Consider the following 16,288-nt stretch of genomic DNA (forward strand, 5'->3'; position numbering starts at 1 on the left):
TATGGAAGCCATCACATCTCTGCTCATAGTACAATTTTGGAAGTAAAATACAGTACCTCTTGGCTGTTTTCTTGAAAAGTTCATCATGCATGTGCAGAGGGGAGTCATGGGTAGGCAGCAGCTAGACTGTGCTACATATTCCTTCTCAGCTAAACATTTCACCCTGGACTTGGTACGTGGCAGATTAGCATTCATTTTCTACTGACCCTCTAACACAAGATAGATATCAGGTATTGCTGTTTGTAGTAGCATCCCACTGATGAGCCACAAGCAGCACAAGTGCACATGAGTGCATAAATGCAGTTGGATTCCAAACTAGAAAGGCAAAGTGAGAAATCCGAGTGATTCACAAAATTAATCTTTTTTGAAGCATGATTCAGAGTAAGACAGAAAGTAGACTAAAGATGAGAGACCAGCCACAGCAACAGTGACAGGATGACATTCTAGAATCTAGAGTCTAGGCTTTAAAATGGCAAGGCGTCCCTACACTGAGACAATGTACTGGGTTGGGAGAGATCATGAGGCAGTTACTCAGCTTAAAGACAAAGTGAGCAGAACTAGAGATCTAGACACCTTGAAGGGAACAAAGAACAGTGCCTTCAGAAGAACATGAGTCCAAGCATATTGCAGACTTATAACTGACAGGAAACTTTTAGCCAATGCTGGCACCTCCATATTTGGGGTGACTCCCTGGACCATAAGCTCACATTACAGGAACTGCCATTCATAATTTGGGGGATGAATATTTATAACTATCACTAGAAAACTGAATATTTATTCAGAGAAGATAATTTGTCCTCAGTGCTGGGCAGTTTTGTGGACTCCAAACATAGTCTGCCTAATGGGGTAATTAACACCAGGCTCTCTTCTTTTTAAACAATAACTAAAAAATGAAAAGCATCAAGACTCTGGCCTCATTTTCTTGCCTGTTTGCTTTCTGAGACGGAGCCGGAAGATTTGGGATTTGCTGTATAGTAAAGGTTGGTTTTCAACTCCTGATCTTTCTGCCAGCATCCTCTGAGTGCTGGAATGACAGGTGTGTGACCTCAAGCTTTGCTTAGGAAAATTTATAACAAAAGAGACCTTAAGAGCAGAGAAATAGGTTAAGAGTTGATGAAAAACAACTTTTCACACCACAGGGCTAGGTCAGAGGAAATCTCCATTCTCTTTTCCCCTTGCTTCCCAGCTGAGGAGGGGTGATAGACAGGACAAAGAGAGTCCCAGAAAGTCAACACAGAATCAAAAGAGCTTGAAGAGAGATTGACCAAATGGGGCATTTATAGCTAGGGAAATGCTATGGCAGGCAGGGTAACCTGTTTTGTTTTGTTTGATTTATTTATTTGTTTGTTTTAAACCCCAGGAAATGGGAGAAAAACTAACACCTTGGCTCCAGGAGCCTCCCCAGTGGAATCTACTAGGAGAATCATTTTGGTGCTGAAGCACCTTCAAAACGTGATATCAATTGCTCATGGAGATTATAAATAGCAAAGGCGATGGGAGTTTGACTCCTTCCTGGTTGGTTACTTTCTTTTTCTGGAATTAAACCAAACTAGGTTAGCGTTCTGCATGTGATGGGGGACGGGGCAGGGATAGAGGTGGATATATATAGAAGAGGGGTTGGGGAGGTGGGAGTGTGTCTGTGTGGGATGTTGATACTCAATGAGGGTTTAGCAAACAAGACATCAGTATACAGGTCTCTGATGGTTATCTAAAGACACCAAGACAAGAGGGCCTTGAGGAGGCCACAGCTGGGTGGCTGTTGAGACAGAGAACTGAAAAATGGGATGGTAGATGAGGAGGAGTGGAGGGCCCCAAACCAGGACTTTCAGTAAGAATTCATCTCATTAGCAGAGTCTGAGACAGCTGGAGTTAGTGCCTGTGCTTCTCTGCTTGTTATTTAAATGACATAAAGGGCTTTGGGGAATAATTCCAGCGGAGCACCTAACTTTGTCCCATGTACTTCCAGGGTCTGATGCCAAGGACCACACTGGCAGTGGTCTGAGAGCTTCCCTAGCAGAGAGATTGGGAGGGAGAAAAGCTTGTCTGGGAAGCAGAGGAGGCCCCCTTAACTTTACCTAAAAGCCGCCTGACTTTCAAATAGGTCCTGTGTCCACACAAACTTCATGTCACAGTTTAGACTCACTTGGGTGGACGAGAACATTTGCTGGCTTGCTTCTTGAACAATTAAAATTTGGAATAAGCGACAAACAAGTCTACACCACCCTGAAGCCTCTCATCTGAGCTGGGGATGGTGAACTGTTCTAGGGAGGGCGCTCACAGACAGTGTGTTAGAGCCCCAGGATCAAGCCGGCTCCTTCATCAGGATCTTCCCAAGATGACAAGCCCATCTGCCGCGACTCACCCGTGCACGGTGCCCCAGCTCCGGGCTTCTTTCACGCCTCTTGGCTGCTCCCCATCTACAGTGCTGCTGGCGCTGGAGAGGCTGTGCGTGTCTTGTCTGGTCTCTGTTACTCCCTGCTGCCTGGGATCCAGGCTGCCTGCAGCTGTAATCCTAGCGGAGACAGCTACAATTTATACAGCAAAGGGGCGTTGCTGTTTCTTGGGATCCGAGTCTGGGCTTGCCTTCCCTTCTCGCCCCGCCTTAAAGACCCTCCTGACCCCTCCCTTGACAGATTCTGACTAAGGCAAGGAGGACTCCAATGTACTTCAGTGTCACCTACTTGATACAGGCTCACTTGGAACTGGAACCCTACATCTCCTAGAGAGGTTCTTGAAGAGGGAGGGATCTGTGTGGGATCAGACAACATTATTTACTTTGGAGAGAAAATATTCCTTCCCCCCCCCTTTGTTTGCTTGTTTCTTTCTTCCTTCACCAGCTAGCTCTCCTTTATTACTAAGTTAAAAACACTTCTAAGGATGAATTAGGAGCTTCCTTGTATTTATAATACTAATCAAAATTTGACAGTGCAGCTGTGGATCGTAGATGGCATTGATTAATTATAGGGTTGCATAGAATGAAAGGGTAGATTTTCATCTATTTTTTAAAATGCTTCTTGAATATCATTCATTACAACTATTCTTGTTAACGTATTAGAAAGTCAGTAATGTCATATAAGTACCTTCGGTCTCTTGACTTGTATCCAACTTTGTAGTTAGAAAAACAAAAAGGAAATTTTAAAAGTCTACAGACAAAATAGGAACTCAAGCCTTTTGTATTTGTAGGTTTTTTTATTTTTTTATTTTTCTTTTTGTTTTTTGTTTTGTTTTGTTTCCCGAGACAGAGTTTCTCTGTATAGCCCTGGATGTCCTGGAACTCACTCTATAGCAGGCAGGCCTTGAACTCAGAAATCTGCCTGCTTCTGCCTTGTAAATGCTGGGATTAAAGGCATGTGCCATCACTGCCTGGTGTGAAATACTCTTGAATACATTAGCACAGAAGACTTTCTGAACAGGACATCATGAGCACGCATGGGCACTAAGATCAACAACTAATGCATAGGACCTCATGAAACCGAAATCCTTCTGTAAAGCAAAGGTAAAAGTAGCAGCCTATAGAGTGGGAAGAGATGTTTTAGCAACTCCATATTCAATAAAGTACTAATATCAGAAATATATAAACAACTCACAAAACTAGGTGTCAAGAAAATAAATAATCCAATGAAATAAGGGTACAGATCTAAACAGAGAATTCTCTATAGAGGAAGCTCCAATTTTGAGGAATGCTTAATGAAATGTTCAATATCCTTAGTCATCAGGGAAATACAAATCAAAATTAGTTTGAGATTCCCATCCTACACCTCTCAGAAATGGCTGAGACTAAAATTAAAGTGACAGCTCCATTCTGGTGAAGATATGGATGAGAGGAATGCTTTTCCATTGCTAGTGGGAATACCAACTTGTACACCAATGAAAATCAGTGCAGTCGTTCCTCAGAAAAACAGGGATTGATCTACCTAAAGATCTAGCTCCATCACTCTTGGGCATATACCTAAATGGTACTTCATCCTCCCAAAGGATATTCAACCGTCTTCACTGATGGTATATTTATAATAACCATGTCTTGGAAACAACCTAGATGCCCCTCAACAAAAGAATGGATAAAGTAAATATGGGACATGTACAGAATGGAGTATTAATCAGTTGCTAAAAAATGACATCATAAAATTAGCAGACAAATAGATGAAACTAGAAAAAAATCATCATGAGTGAAGCAATCCAGACTAAGAAAGATAAATGTGGTATGTATTTGCTTTTGACAACTGAGTTACAATTCAGAGATCCAAAGAGGTTAAGTATAGAGGAAGAGACTAGGGCAGCATATGATCTCCTTTTAAGGGTGAAATAGAGATTTTTCTGGGTGGACTGAGTGTGTGTGTGTGTGTGTGTGTGTGTGTATGTGTGTGTGTGTGTGTGTGTGTGTGTGTGTGTATTTAGATTCAGGTTGAGAGGGGGAGTAGAGATGGGGTTGATTGAGCAAATGTAGGAAGAGAATGCTAGAATGGAGGGGAATAAGAGGGGTGTTTTGGAAATCTAATGCAGTGGAATCTCCCTAAAGAAGTCTCCAAATAATGAGAAGAAAAAGTCTCAATTGACTATATGTCACCAAATGAAGCATCCAGTACCAGGGTTGAGTTGCAACCAATTGAGTTGTCCAAAGAGGTCTCAGAGAAATACTCAAACAACCATACTACTGCCAAAACAATACATTATTCTCAACAAACTGACAGCAAGGACCCATTGCTGAAGACCACACACACACACACACACACACACACACACACACCCCTCATTGAGCATGAAGAGCTCATGAAGAGCTGGTACATACATAGAACCTTCACCCCTGTGTTCTAGTGTCTTAGGTACAGGAAAGTACTCTTCAGGGTACCAAAAGAGAAATGTAAAGACCAACCCAGCCAGAAACCTATTGATATACAATCTGTCCTGCTTGCAAAATATTCAAGGAAATTGTGGTACAAAGCTTGTGGGAGTAACCAACCAATGTCTGATTTGATTTAAGGCCCACTCCATGAGATGGAGCCCATACTTGACAGTGCTTAGATGACCAAGAACTAGAGACTACATAGCCAGGAGACTTAAGGTAAAATCAAATAGTACTGGTCTTTAAAACTAAAAAATAAATAAATAAATAAATAAATAAATAAATAAAACTTCTAATAAAATGACTCCTAATGATATGCTGCTGTACTCATAGATCAGTGACTTAGACATCATCAGCAAAGCTTCCTATTACACCAACTGAGAACAAATATAGAGACCCACAACTAGACATTTCACAGAGTGATAGACTTTGGAAGATTCAGGTCTAAATAAGATGTGTCCATCAAATTTCTCTCCTTAGAGCTCAGAGAATCCCACAGATAGGGTGGAGAAAGAAGTGTAGGAGAAGACACTGTAATAAGGAAATATTGTATGAGAAAAGAATGGTTTTAACAAAGGAGGGAGGGAACAGAAGAAAAGCACCTATAGCAAGCCTTGAGAAATGACTACTTGGGATATGGGCTATGATCATTGCATATATGCCACTTGAAGATCAGTGTTGGAGGCAGAGTTTGATGAAGTTGCCTTTTAAAGAGGAATTGTTGTGAAATAACATTTTTTTTCCTGACCTAGTAGCAAGAACTAATTTCATAGGAATTTCTTTAATTCATGACATCTTTTCACATGCCTATTACTGTAATTTAAAATTAGCGAAATTAGAACTGAACAAAGAATTCTCACCTGAGGAATACCGAATGGCAGAGAAGCACCTGAAAAAATGTTCAACATCCTTAATCATCAGGGAAATGTAAATCAAAACAACCCTGAGATTCCACCTCACACCAGTCAGAATGGCTAAGATAAAAAATTCAGGTGACAGCAGATGCTGGCGAGGATGTGGAGAAAGAGGAACACTTCTCCATTGTTGGTGGGATTGCACACTTGTACAACCACTCTGGAAGTCAGTCTGGCTGTTCCTCAGAAAATTGGACATAGTACTACCGGAGGATCCCGCAATACCTCTCCTGGGCATATATCCAGAAGATGTCCCAACTGGTAAGAAGGACACATGCTCCACTATGTTCATAGCAGCCTTATTTATAATAACCAGAAGCTGGAAAGAACCCAGATGCCCCTCAACAGAGGAATGGATACAGAAAATGTGGTACATTTACACAATTGAGTACTACTCAGCTATTAAAAAGAATGAATTTATGAAATTCCTAGGCAAATGGATGGACCTGGAGGGCATCATCTTGAGTGAGGTAACCCATTCACAAAAGAACTCACACAATATGTACCCACTCATAAGTGGATATTAGCCCAGAAACTTAGGATACCCAAGATATAAGATACAATTTGCTAAACGCATGAAACTCAAGAAGAACAAAGACCAAAGTGTGGACACTTTGCCCCTTCTTAGAATTGGGAACAAAACACCCATGGAAGGAGTTTCAGAGACAAAATTTGGAGCTGTGAGGAAAGGATGGACCATCTAGTGATTACCATATCCAGGGATCCATCCCATAATCAGCTTCCAAACGCTGACACCATTGTATACACTAGCAAGATTTTGCTGAAAGGACCCAGATATAGCTGTCTCTTGTGAGACTAGGCCGGGGCCTAGCAAACACAGAAGTGGATGTTCACAGACAGCTATTGAATGGATCACAGGGCCCCCAATGGAGTAGCTAGAGAAAGCACCCAAGGAACTAAAGGGAACTGCAACCTTATAGGTGCTACAACATTATGAACTAACCAGTACCCCAGAGCTCTTGACTCTAGCTGCATATGTATCAAAAGATGGCCTAGTTGGCCATCACTGGAAAGAGAGGCCCATTGGACTTGCAAACTTTATATGCCCCAGTACAGGGGAACACCAGCGCCAAAAAGTGGGAATGAGTGGGTAGGGGATTGGGGTGGGGTGGGTATGGGAGACTTTTGGGATAGCATTGGAAATGTAAATGAGGAAAATACCTAATAAAAATATTTTAAAAAAATAAAATTTTGCAAAATTAGATTCTTTAGGCTTATAATTCCTGTATTTAGACTTACCAAGGGTTTGTGACCCACAGTTTTTGCACAGTTACTCATGATTCTAGTTGCTCATTAAGTTGCTTTTGACTACTACTTCCAGATCAGTATAATTATTAGTTATTATTATTTTTCCATGGTATTGAAGTTAGCTACTTAATCTCTCCCCTTTGGCATATCTTCAAGTCTAGCCTATTTATTACTATAATTATTATTTACTCTTTCTACAGATTATATACATATTTTACATAGTTTATGACTTGAAGATGCTTAAGGTGAAAACCTACTATTTACAATAAAACCATATGTTTTATTGGCAAGGTATTATTATAATCATTTATTTACAGATATTTATTTACCAGTGTATATATTTGGACTTAAAAATATAAAACTAGTAGCTAACATTAACATTAGTTCTTAGACATGTTTTCACAACTTGAATTATCTTGAATAAATGGCCTGGAAAAATCATTTAAATAGAACTAATGATTTAAACATGTGAGTAACATATTTTCTCACGAATAAATTTCCTGGAGTAACATGCTATTTCTTTAAATAATTTTATACTGCTCTCTGTAAAAACATTTCTCATGTTTACAATTTGTCTATATGGATATGCTGAATGTGAACCTTTATTCACAGAAAAGACAACTTTTATTTTAAGTGGATTATAGTAATTATGGTGCTGGTCACAATAGCATAAATATACATAGTCATTGAATTTAAGAAGATCACAACTGCTTCTGGTTTCTATCTGTCTGTGCCTGGAACTCATCCTATGCCACAGAGCTCCATACCTAAATATTGCCAGGAGAGAGCTGGTCTCCCAGGAGTGCGGACATGCTTGTGAACAAAGTTAAGACCACCACTTCTGTTAAAATTCCTGCCCTAGAGGGATCCACCCTGAGCCATCAGGACACAGGAACAAAGGAACAGCCGGGGACAAGATCCTTCTAATTTCTATCTGCACCCTGGACCTGACCCTGTGCCACAGTTCTCCATACCCAAATTCCTTCCAGAGAGAACTGGTCTCCCAAGAGTTTTGACATACAGGCCTGCAGGATGGACAAACCACAGTCAGAGACAGCAAGACCAGCTAATACCAGGGATAATCAGATGGTGAGACGAAGGGCAAGAACACAAGTATCAGAAACCAGGGCTACTTGGCATCATCAGAACCCAGTTTTCTCACCACAGTGAGCCCTGGGTACCCTAACACACCAGAAAAACAAGACTCTGAGTTAAAATCACATCTCATGATGATGATGAAGGACATAAATAACTTTAAGAAGGACATAAATAACTCCCTTTAAAAAAATACAGGAGAACACAGGTAAACAGCTTAAAGCCCTTAAAGAGGAAAAACAAAATTTTATAAAGAATTGTAGGAAAACACTACCAAACAGTTTAAGGAATTGAACAAACCCATCCAGGATCTAAAAATGGAAATAGAAACAATAAAGAAATCACAAAGGGAGACAGCTCTGGAGATATAAAACCTAGGAAAGAGATCAGGAGACATATATGCAAGCATCACCAACAGAATACAAGAGATAGAAGAGAGATTTTTCAGGTGCAAAAAATACCATAGAAAACATTGATAACAGTCAAAGAAAATGCAAAAAGCAAAAAGCTCCTAACCTAAAACATCCAGGAAATTCAGCACACAATGAGAAGACCAAAGGGTAATAGGTATAGAAGAGAGTGACGATTCTCAACTTAAAGGTCCAGTAAATATCTTCAACAAAATTATAGAAGAAAACTTTCCCAACCTAAAGAAAGAGATGGCCATAAACATAAATATGCCTACAGAACTCCAAATAGATTGGACCAGTAAAGAAATTCCTCCTGTCACATAATAGTCGAAACACCATATGTAGAAAACAAAGTAAGAATATTAATAGAAGTAAGGGAAAAAGGTCAAATAACATATAAAGGCAGATCTATCAGAATTACACCAGACTTCTCACCAGAGATTATGAAAGCTAGAAGATCCAGGACATATGTTATACAGACACTAAGAGAACACAAATGTCAGTCCAGGTAACTATACCCAGAAAACTCTCAACCACCATAGGTGGAGAAACAAAGATATTCCATGACAAAACAAAATTTACACAATATCTGTCCACAAATCCAGCCCTACAAAGGATAATAGATGGAAAACACCAACACTAGGAGGGAAACTACACCCAAGAAAAACCAAGAAAGTAATCTTTTAAAAAACCCAAAAGAAGATAACCACACAAACATAAAAATAACATCAAAAATAACAGGAAGCAACAATCACTATTCCTTAATATCTCTTAACATCATTGAACTCAATTCCCCAATAAAAAGACATAGACTAACAGACTGGATATGGAAAAAGTACCCAACACTTCGTTGCATACAGGAAATGCACCTCAGTGACAAAGACAGACACTACCTCAGAGTAAAGGGTTAGAAAACAATTTTCCAAGCAAATGGTCCCAAGAAACAAGCTGGAGCAGTCATTCTAATATCACATAAAATTGACCTTCAGCCAAAAGTTATCAAAAAGGGTAAGTGTGGAAAGCCTTTTGGGGTACCGCTTGGCAGGAGTGTGACATTGGCTAAGGACAAAAAAGTGGCTTCAGATAGGAATCTGACATTGGCTTAGGACAAGGAAGTAACCTCAGGCAGGAATCTGACATTAGGGCAAGATAAGGAGTCCGCAAGAATCTAACTTTAGGCTGTGACAGGGAAGTAGGATAAGGCAGGAATCTTAGTCTTAGGGTGAAACTAGGCCTCAGGCAAGATTTTTGGGCTTGGATGAGGAAGTGGACTTAAGTATTTCAGTCATTATGATAAGCCCTTTTTAACAACTATCATACGGGTAATTACGGGACTTCACTTGCTGCTTTGTTAGTAGTTCCTTATTGTATTGCTTGCCCAAAATACTTGCATGTAATTAAAATGGTATAAAAAGTGGGTTGGAAAATAAAAATTTGCCTTCAGTCTTAGACTTGACAGGGGTCACGCTGCAATGTTGTCTGTCTTTTTTCTTTTTAATCCTCACTGCCATGCTGGAGAACCTGTTAACTGACTGAGCAGGCTTGGTCATATAAGGAAGAACATTTCATACTCATCAAAGAAAAAGTCTACCAAAAAGAACTCTCAATTCTTGAACCTCACACAATAATAGTGGGAGACTTCAACACCCTACTCTCAGTAATGGACAGATCATGGAAACAGAAAATAAACAGAGACACATTGAAACTAGCAGAAGTTATGGACCAAAGGGATTTGACAGATATCTATAGAACATTTCATCCTAAAACAAAAGAATATACCTTCTTCTTAGCACCTCATGGTACCTTCTCCAAAACTGACGATATAATCTGTCACAAAATAGGCCTCAACAGATACAAGAAGATTAAAATAATCCCATTCTTTCTATCAAATCACCATGCAATAAGACTGGTCTTCAATAACAACAAAGCAACAGAAAGCTCACATACACATGGAAGCTGAACAACACTGTACTCAGTGATAAATTGGTCAAGGAAGAAACAAAGAAAGAAATGAAAGACTTTTAGAGTTTAATGAAAATGAATGTGCAACATAACCAAACTTATGGGATACAATGAAGGCAGTCCTAAGAGAAAAACTCATAGTTCTGAGTTCCTCCAAAAATAAACTGGAGAGAGCATATACTAGCAGTTTGACAGCACATCTGAAAGCTGTAGAACAAAAAGTGGCAAATTCATCCAAGAGGAATAGACAACAGGAAATAATCAAACTCAGGGCTGAAATCAACCAAGTGGAAACAAAAAGAACTACAGAAAGAATCAACCAAACCAGGAGTTGGTTCTTTGAAAAATTCAGCAAAATAGATAAACTCTTAGCCAGACTAACTATAGGGCAAAGAGACAGTATTCTAATTAACAAAATCAAAAATGAAAAGGGAGACACAACCACAGAAACTGAGGAAATCCCAAATATCATCAGATTCTTCTACAAAAGCCTATACTCAACAAAACTGGAAATTCCAGATGAAATGGACAATTTCCTAGACAGATATCAAGTACCAAAGTTAAATCAACATCAGATAAACCATCTAAACAGTCCCGTAAACCCTTAAGAAATAGAAGCATTCATTAAAAGTCTCCCAACAAAAAAAACAGCCCAGGACCAGATGGTTTTAGTGCAGAATTCTACCAGACTTTCAAAGAAGACCTAATACTAATACTCTTCAAACTATTCCACAAAATAGAAACAGAAGAAACACTACACAATTCATTCTATGAAGTCACAGTTAAGCTAAGTATTTTCCATTTGAGATGGAATGGTTTCTAATGAGGAACTTTTCACAAATTCCTTTCATAGAGCTCTTCATAAGAAACATTTTTCTACTTCTATCATGTTTAATGTTCCAAATAAATTTTAAAAACTGGTTGAGTGCATATTACTTTCATCTTCAGAAGATATGAATATTTAGGAGGCATTTATCTATTATAAATTATTTTGATGACTTAAAAATATGTCAATAGTGAGTTGTAGAAGTGAAGAATGAAAGAGATAGGAAAAAAGGTCGATAGATGATGATGTTGTTATGTGAAATCAGTAAAACAAAAAACATATTTTAGAGTCCGATGTTTATTTCTGGATGTGGTAAGGTTGTTTTCTTGAAGGACATTCAAGAGAAGTAGTGTCTGGGCAGAGACATGTAGTTTGAGATGTGAACAAAGTAAAGATGGTGTTAGAAGAGGAGATGTATCTGGGATGTGAAAAAGGTAGAGGAGAAATTTCCATGTGTAAGTAGAAATGTGAAGAAACACACATACACAGGCATGGGCACACACACAGGCATGGGCACACATATGCATGAATGCACTGAATAAGCAGAGGCAGAGAATATATCCAAACAAAAACTAGGAAAACACCTACTTGGCAATTAGGAATTGTGCTTCTGTTGTTTTATTCCTTCCTTCCTAAGAGCTCAGGGAAGACTTAGAAGAGATGTTGGAGCTTTTCTAGACGATGCAGCTTTAAAATGGCAAAAAGCATAAGCGGGCTGGTCCGAACTGCCCACCCCCTCCATGTAGCAGACTCAGTTACCATGTGGATCTCCCAATAACTGGAGTAGGGGCAGGGCTGTCCCTAAAGCCATTGCCTGTCTGTGGTTCCCCCAAAGGGATGCTTTGTATGGCCTTGGTGGGAGGAGATATGCCTAACCCTGCAGAGACCTGATGCACAGTGGGGGTGAGGTGTGTGTACTCTCAGGGAGGCTCCACCTTCTCAGAGCACAAAGGAAGGAAGGATGGGGGAAGGAAAGACTCTGAGGGAGGGACTGGGAGGAAGGCTAGCATTTGAAATGTAAACAAAACAAAACAAAACAAAACCAAAAACCTGCTTATGTGTTAAGAAGTGACAGTTTCTTCATGTCTCCTCAAAGACAGCCTAGAGACACAGACAATTTATACAGAAATTTATTTAGTAAAATAAAGTTACAGCAAGCAAATGAGGTAGCCATGTTTCAACTAAACTTTATTTGAATTTGAATTCATGTATTTCTTTTAGTTGTCATGAAACATTCTTTTTTTTTCTATCATTTAAAAATGTGAAAGATATGGAAACAATTTTAAACGTCTGCAACACACTAATTCTGAAAGTGGACCGTTGCTTATATTTTGGTTTAAATGGAGAGGTTAATGTCAGTGTTCTGATTGATAGTGTTTAACTGTCAATGTGACTGAGCATATACTCGCCTGGCAGACTTGTCTTTTTCTATGCCTATGAGCAATGGTCTTACTATACTCTGTGCACAGGATCCTGGACTGTGTAAAGTGGAAAAGTCAAACTGATATCCTCTAAGTATGTATTATTCCTCTCTGCTTGCTCATTGTGGATATGATGTGAATAGCTACACAGAGGTGGCAACCTGACACCCTGACACCCCACATGATGGACTGTAGCTGTAAACTCACAAGAAAACAAAAACCTCTATTCTCTCAGTTGCTTTGTTAGAGTGCTTTATCAGAACAACAAAGATACCAACACAAATGAAAATAGTATATATGAATTCCAAAAATAACACTTGTATGCTGCAAACAGGCTGGCGAATTAAGAAGAGATTCCGTGAGGCTGGAGGCATGGCTTAATGGGTAAGAGTATGTAGTGTTCTTGCAGAGGACTCTCATTCAGCTTCCAATATTCATGCCTAGAAACTCACAATGGATTTTAATGCCAGATTAGGTGGATATGACACCCTCTTCTGACCTCCATGTGCACATACCCAATGCAAGGGAAAATGTATGTAAATAATTAAAACCAAAAAACTTTAAATGAGGCCGGAGCACCTGAGGGAGCCATCTTGGTTCCTGGATCCCTCAGAGACTAGTCTGCACAGGTGAGTGTGGACTACAGAAGCTACACAGCTTCTGGAACAGGTGGAAGCGACAGGGGCGGACCCCATTTCAGGCTCCAGAAGTCCGGGCACCTTCCCTGCCAGAGGAGAGGTGTCCTCCCTGCCTGGGAGGGCTTTGCCAGAGCACCTGGGGGAGCCATCTTGGTTCCTGGATCCCTCAGAGACTAGTCTGTGCAGGTGAGAGTACAGACTACTGAAGCTACACAGCTTCTGGGACAGGCGGAAACAACACAGCTTCTGGGACAGGCCCTGTTTTGGGCTTTCATCTTCAGCCGAGGCAGGTCAGAACTCCAGATATCTGTCCACCTTCCCTGCAAGAGGAGAGCTTCCCTGAAGAGAGTACTCTGAAACTCAGGAGAGATCTAGTCTCCCAGGTCTGCTGACAGAGGCTAACAGAATCATGAGAGGAACAAGTTCCAACCAGAGACAACTATAACAAGAGACTCCAGAGATTACCAGATGGCAAAAGGCAAAGGTAAGAATCTTACTAACAGAAATCAAGACCATTCACCATCATCAGAACCCAGCATTCCCATCTCAGCCAGCCATGGATACACCAACACACCCAAATTTAAAACCGTATCTCATGATGATGGTAGAGGACATCAAGAAGGACTTTAATAACTGAAAGAAATACAGGAGAACACTGCTAAAGAGGAACAAGTCCTTAAAGAAAAACAGGAAAACACAACCAAACAGGTGATGGAATTGAACAAAACCATCCAAGACCTAAAAAGGGAAGTAGACACAATAAAGAAAACCCAAAGTGAGACAACGCTGGAGATAGAAACCCTAGGAAAGAAATCTGGAACCATAGATGCCAGCATCAGCAACAGAATACAAGAGATGGAAGAGAGAATCTCAGGTGCAGAAGATTTCATAGAGAACATGGGCACAACAATCAATGAAAATGCAAAATGCAAAAAGATCCTAACTCAAAACATCCAGGAAATCCAGGATACAATGAAAAGACCAAACCTACCGATAATAGGAGTAGATGAGAATGAAGATTTTCAACTTAAAGGGCCAGCAAATATCTTCAACAAAATTATAGAAGAAAACTTCCTAATCCTAAAGAAAGTCGTGCCCATGAACATGCAAGAAGCCTACAAAATTCCAAATAGACTGGAACAGAAAAGAAATTCCTCTGGACACATAATAATCAGAACAACAAATAAAGATAGAATATTAAAAGCAGTAAGGGAAAAAGGTCAAGTAACATATAAGGGCAGGCCTATTAGAATTACACCAGACTTCTCACCAAAGACTATGAAAGCCAGAATTCCTGGATAGATGTTATACAGACACTAAGAGAAAGACAAATGCCAGCCCAGGCTACTATACCCAGCCAAACTCTTCAATTACCACAGATGGAGAAACCAAAGTATTCCATGACTAAACCAAATTCACACAATATCTTTCCATGAATCCAGCCCTTCAAAGGATAATAACAGAAAAAAACCAATACAAGGACAAAAACTACGCCATAGAAAAAGCAAGAAAGTAGTCCTTCCACAAACCTAAAAGAAGACAGCCACAAGAACAGAATGCCAACTCTAACAACAAAAATACTAGGAAGCAATAATTACTTTTCCTTAATATCTCTTATTATCAATGGACTCAGTTCTCCAATAAAAAGACATAGACTAACAGACTGGCTACACAAACAGGACCCAACATTTTGCTGCATACAGGAAACCCACCTCAGGCAAAAAGACAGACACTACCTCAGAGTGAAAGGCTGGAAAACAAATTTTCAACCAAATGGTCTGAAGAAAGAAGCTGGAGTAGCCATTCTAATGTCGAATAAAATCGACTTCCAACCCAAAGTTATCAAAAAAGATAAGAAGGGGCACTTCATACTCATCAAAGGTAAAATCTTCCAAGAGGAACTCTCAATTCGGAATATCTATGCTCCAAATGCAAGGGCAGCCACATTCATTAAAGAAACTTTAGTGAAGCTCAAAGCACACATTGCAACTCACACAATAATAGTGGGAGACTTCAACCCCCCACTCTCATCAATGGACAGATCGTGGAAACAGAAACTAAACAGGGACACAGAGAAACTAACAGAAGTTATGAAACAAATGGATCTAACAGATATCTACAGAACATTTTATCCTAAAACAAAAGGATATACCTTCTTCTCAGCACCTCATGGTACCGTCTCCAAAATTGACCATATAATTGGCCACAAAGTAGGCCTCAATAGATACAAAAATATTGAATTTGTCCCATGCATCCTATCAGATCACCATGGACTAAGGCTGATCTTCAATAACAACATAAATTATAGAAAGCCAACATTTACGTGGAAACTGAACAACACTCTCTTCAATGATACCTTGGTCAAAAAAGAAATAAAGAAAGAAATTAAAGACTTTTTAGAGTTTAATGAAAATGAAGCCACAACATATCCAAACTTATGGGAAACAATGAAAGCATTTCTAAGAGGAAAACTCATAGCTCTGAGTGCGTCCAAAAAGAAACTGGAGAGAGCACACACTAGCAGCTTGACAACACCCCTAAAAGCTCTAGAACAAAAGGCAGCAAATTCACCCAAGAGGAATAGAAGGCAGGAAATAATCAAACTCAGGGGTGAAATCAACCAAGTGGAAACAAGAAGAACTATTCAAAGAATCAGCCAAATGAGGAGCTGGTTTTTTGAGAAAATCAACAAGATAGATAAACCCTTAGCCAGACTCACTAGTGTCGCAGACCCTCTGGGTCCCTTTGTCTGTGTGGAATGAGTCTCTGGGTGCAGATCGGCAAGGAATTTTCAGGAATGACAGACAGACACACACAGGAGGTTGTGTAGAATCTGAATGCATTTTTTCAGGTCGAGCATCAAACTTTTTATACAGCAGAATGGCAAGAAACCATACGAGATACAATCCACCA

The 16,288-nt window shown here is 39.7% G+C and overlaps 1 protein-coding gene across 1 annotated transcript in view; it reads right to left on the bottom strand.

The window, feature by feature from the left end:
• Positions 1–2,506, bottom strand: part of Agtr1b (angiotensin II receptor, type 1b) — a 52,705-nt gene extending 50,199 nt beyond the window's left edge. Inside the window, exon 1 of the mRNA NM_175086.3 lies at positions 2,363–2,506. The gene's annotated coding sequence lies outside the window, so the exon portion shown is untranslated. The remainder of the gene's footprint in view (positions 1–2,362) is intronic.
• Between the last annotated feature and the right edge of the window lie 13,782 nt (positions 2,507–16,288).

This window comes from Mus musculus, chromosome 3, assembly GCF_000001635.26.
Source record: "Mus musculus strain C57BL/6J chromosome 3, GRCm38.p6 C57BL/6J".
In the NCBI taxonomy this organism is placed as follows: domain Eukaryota; kingdom Metazoa; phylum Chordata; class Mammalia; order Rodentia; family Muridae; genus Mus; species Mus musculus.